Source organism: Erigeron canadensis, chromosome 5 (genome assembly GCF_010389155.1).
Source record: "Erigeron canadensis isolate Cc75 chromosome 5, C_canadensis_v1, whole genome shotgun sequence".
NCBI lineage: Eukaryota > Viridiplantae > Streptophyta > Magnoliopsida > Asterales > Asteraceae > Erigeron > Erigeron canadensis.
This window is the reverse complement of record NC_057765.1, coordinates 13,658,428-13,663,747: the sequence shown is the minus strand read 5'-3', so window position 1 is coordinate 13,663,747 and position 5,320 is coordinate 13,658,428.

Below are 5,320 nucleotides of genomic sequence, written 5' to 3'. Positions count from 1 at the left end.
TGCTTGAATTCGAAAAATGGAAGTTCGTCAATGACGGCTCCCACATCTTCTCCCTCATGATGATAAAGCTTCAACCTGTGACCATTAACAATAAACGAAGTACCATCCGATTTAAAAAATTCCACATAACCAGAAGGATACACATGTTTGATCACAAAAGGGCCGGCCCACCTAGAAGTCAACTTGGGTTGTTTGAACTTGTACTTAGAAAGGAACAATAAGACCTTATCACCGACTTTAAAATCCTTTTTCCTAAGCCTACGATCATGCCAAACTCTTGTTCGTTCCTTATACAATAACGAGTTATCATAAGCATACAACCGAAGTTCATCTAGTTCATTTAGTTGCATTGATCTCAACTCACCGGCTTCAACTAGGTCCATGTTGCAATTCTTGAGCGCCCAATAGGCCTTATGCTCAATTTCAATAGGAAGATGACAAGTCTTGCCATAAAGCAACCGGAATGGGGTAGTCCCAATCGGTGTCTTATAGGCGGTCCTAAATGCCCATAGAGCATCATCAAGCTTGGTGGACCAAGACTTCGGGTTATCTCCTACGGTTTTCTCAAGAATTCTTTTTAATGCCCGATTCGTGTTTTCAACTTGGCCACTCGTTTGGGGGTGATATGAGGTTGAAAAACGGTGATTGACACCCTACCTCTTTAGCACCTTAGCGAGTTGGTGATTCACGAAATGACTTCTGCGATCACTGATTAAGGCCTTGGGCACTCAAAACCTACAGAAAAGCTTTTTCACAAAATGAATGACAACACGTGCGTCATTCGTTGGCAAGGCTTTCGCCTCGGCCCACTTTGAAACATAATCCACAGCAACAAGGATATACAAATTCCTATTCGATGGGAGGAAAGGTCCCATAAAGTCTATGCCCCAAACATCAAAAACTTCACATACCTGAATAAACTTTTGAGGCATTTCATCCCGTTTGGAAATATTACCTTGTCGCTGACACACATCACAAACCTCTACCAAAGTTTGTGCTTCTTTGAAAATGGTTGGCCAAAAGAATCCGGCATCATATACTTTCTTACCGGCGACTGACGCTCCATAATGTCCTCCAGTTGGCCCATGGTGACAAGCATCAAGAATCTGGCGTGTCTCATCATCTGCTACACACCTCCTTATCATCCCATCTGCACAAATTTTAAACAAAAATGAATTTTCCCAAAAGTAATGTTTGGCCTCGGTATAGAGTTTCCTCCGTTCTTGCTTTGACTTCTCTTCCAGAATTGCACCTGAACTAAGATAGTTAGCAATATCGGCGAACCAAGGTCCTGTTTCAATCTTCATCAAAAACTCATCAGGAAAATCATCATTAATATCATGCTCTTGTAACTCCTCACGGTGAGGGTTTTCGAGCCTACTAAGATGGTCAGCTGCCACATTCTCAGCCCCCTTTTTGTCTTTTATTTCAATGTCGAATTCTTGCAAGACCAAGACCCAACGAATTAGACGGGGCTTGGCATCTTTTTTCGAGAACAAGTACCTCAAGGTAGAATGATCAGTATAGACAATGGTCTTGTTAAGGACCAAGTAGGGACGAAATTTATCAAAAGCATATACAACCGCCAACAACTCTTTTTCGGTAACCGTATAGTTCTGTTGGGCAGGGTTTAAAGTCTTGCTAGCATACGAGATAGGGCGGAAATGCTTATCCTCCCTTTGGCCTAAAACGGCCCCTAAGGCATAATCGCTAGCGTCACACATCAACTCGAATGGTAAAGACCAATTGGGTGGAGTCATAATGGGGGCATTGGTTAATCTCTCCTTAAGCAAGTTGAAAGCTTCAAGACACTCTTTATCAAAAACAAATGGGACATCTTTCTCTAACAACTTGGTCATAGGCCGGGTGATATTAGAAAAATCTTTTATAAACCTACGGTAAAACCCCGCATGACCAAGAAAGCTTCTAACAGATTTAACATTCGTGGGTAGAGGTAACTTACTTATCACATCAATTTTAGCTTTGTCAACCTTTAACCCTTCCTTAGAAACATTATGTCCCAAAACTATACCCTCCTTGACCATAAAGTGACATTTTTCCCAATTCAAGACCAAGTGTGCCTGTTCACACCTTTCCAACATCTTGTCAAGACTTTTTAAACAATTTTCAAATGAACTACCAAAAACTGAAAAATCATCCATAAATACTTCCATGGAGGTTTCTATCATATCCTGAAAAATGGCGTTCATGCAACGTTGGAAAGTCCCAGGTGCATTACAAAGACCAAATAGCATCCTCCTATAGGCATAAGTGCCATAGGGGCAAGTGAAGGTGGTCTTCTCTTGATCTTTCGGGTCTATGAGTATTTGGAAGTACCCGGAAAACCCGTCCAGAAAACAAAAATACTCATTCCCGGCGAGCCGTTCGAGCATTTGATCGATAAAGGGCAATGGGAAATGATCCTTGCGGGTTGCATCATTTAATTTCCGATAGTCAATACATACCCTCCACCCCGTGACAGTTGTTGTGGGAATTAATTCCTTTTTGTCATTTAAAACAACAGTCACCCCACCCTTTTTCGGTACACAGTATACCGGACTTACCCATGAACTATCCGAGATGGGGAATATGATTCCCGCATCTAATAACTTCAAAACTTCTTTTTTAACAACATCCTTCATGTTTGGATTCAATCTCCGTTGTCTTTGCACAACAGGTTTAATATTATCAACAAAATTAATTGTGTGCTTACAGAATTCTGGACTTATACCCGGAATATCAGAAATCTTCCATGCAAAGGCCTTTTTATGGGCCTTCAACACGGTAATAAGCCTAGATTTTCATCCTCCATCAAGGAAGATGAAATGACAACGGGGAGAAAAGATGTACCTTCTAAGTATGCATACTCCAAATGATCCGGAAGTGGCTTGAGTTCCAAATCGGTGGGAGAACTCTCAACCGAGGTAGGCACTCGGATGCTTTTATCATCTTTGATTTCTTCGAAAGATTCATCTTCCGGTGGGGTTTCATCAACATTAAGAGCCATGATTTCATGCATCATTTCTTCAATCAACTCATGCTCTTCTTCACTACAAGCTAACACAGCTTGTCCATCCTCCACATCCAAGTAGTCCATAAGCTCCTTTTCCAAAGCATCTTCCTCGTCGATCACATCGATCCTGAAACAAGATTCATCACATGAGTATGGATGCTTAAGAGCCTTATTTACATTAAAAACAACCCGGTCGTCACCTACACCTAGAGATATTTCCTTGGCCTTGACCCGGATGATAGCATCCGCGGTCATGAGGAATGGTCGGCCTAAAATTAGAGGCACATTAATGTCCGCCTCCATTTCTAGAATAACAAAGTCAACCGGGAAAATCGAATGACCTACTTTAATCTGTAAATTTTCCGCTATCCCCATGGGATATTGGAATGATCTATCCGCAAGCCTAATGCTCATGCAGGTCGGGGTCAATGCACCAAGAGACAACTTCTTATAAACAGAGTAAGGCATTAAATTAATACTAGCCCCAAGATCGGCCAATGCCTTATACAACTCAACACCAAAAGAACAAGAAATAAGAAAACTCCCTGGATCATCAAGCTTAGGGGGTATCTCGTTCTTTATTATCGCAGAAACCTCGGCACTCAAAACTGCCGTCTTGTCTTCTTGTAGCTTCTTCCTATCCGAAATAAGATATTTAAGAAACTTCGCGTAGTTGGGCATACCTGCAAGGAGATCAACTAATGGAACAGAAATGTTAACATTTTGAATTAACTCAACGAATTTCTTAAAGTTCTCCTTGATCTTCCCTCGCCTCAACCGTTGAGGAAACGACACCTGCGGTTGATAGGGCTTCACCGGAGGTGTCTCAACAGGAGGTTTCTTAACATTCTTGGATGGAACGGCCGGAATCTTCACGGCTGGGTTCGGCTCCATCTCGATTTCTTCATCAACAGTACCTTCAGATTCAACCTGCACAAGAGGAGTAACAACATTAGGTAAAGCATTAGCAGAGTTGTAAGTGTTACCTGCTCTTGTTGTGATAGCATTGACTTGCTCATTCCTAGCATTTGGATGGTTATACATGGTTCCAGATCCTTGATTGTTCTGCTGAGGCTTAGGATTCTGCTGGGTATTGCTTGATAAAGTACCGGGCTGCCTGTTCGACGCTCCTAGCCTTTCAAGCTTTGCCTCAATATCCTGAAACGTCGCCTGAGTACTCTTCGAACTTTGCTCAAGCTTATTTGCCAATCCATCCAACCTAGTAGTCATAGCATCCCATTGAGAGGCCATATTCTCATTGGTAGCTTTCTGAGCACCTACCAAATCCTTCATGATATCCCTCAATTCCGCATTCGCATTCTATTGACTATTGAACCTGCTAAACCTGCTTCCACTAAAACCAGAATTATTAGCATTAAAATTAGATGAAGGAAAAGAAGTACCTGATGACCGATTTTGATAACCGGTATTCTGATTGAAGTTCCCTTGCTGATTCTGGACATAGTTAACTTCTTGTGCCGGCTTATCCGGGCAATCCTCTGAGTAATGCATGTCCCCACAGTAATCACACCCATCAGCAATCACCTTAACATCTCTTTCAATGCTTTTGAATCTCACATCTTGGTTGTCAAACCTCTCGTTCATTTGCTTTGTGAGGGCTTTGACTTCAGCAACCAAGCTTGATTCTTCACTACTCTCCAACTTCGCCACAGTCTTACCACTAGTTCTTTTGCTTACAAGCTCATCGCGATCAGAGAACTCCTTGGCCATATCATCCAAGATTTTGTATCCTTCAGCTGGGGTGACATTGTTCAGACTACCTCCAAATACCCGGCTAATTCCCTTCGAGTTCTCTTTAGCAACCCATCATAGAAGATCTCAACCACTGCTTCTGTGTTCAGATTGTTTCCTGGGCAATTCCTGATCATCTCCTTATATCGTTTCCAGGCATCTACTACATCTTCCCCTGGATCTTGAGTGAATGATCGGATCTTATTCTCCAACTGTCTGTGAGTCCTTATAGAATAGAACTCATCAATAAACCCAACACGAAGCTCATCCCAAGTCGTCTACAGATCATCTGGTTGCTCCTTTAACCATGCCCTAGCGCCTCCACATAAGGTGAGTGGAAAAAGCTCAAGCTTCACATTGTCATCTTGGTTCGCACCATAGTGATAAAACCTACAAATCTTCTCGAACCTCTCTAAATGCCAATATGGATCATTATTAGTCACCTCATCGAACTTCTCTTCCACCACACTTTTCAAATGACTTCCTTTAATAGAAAAGTTTACTCCGGTGGTTGGAAGGCGAATAGGAGTGCCCCTATTAGTGGGGACATTTCTC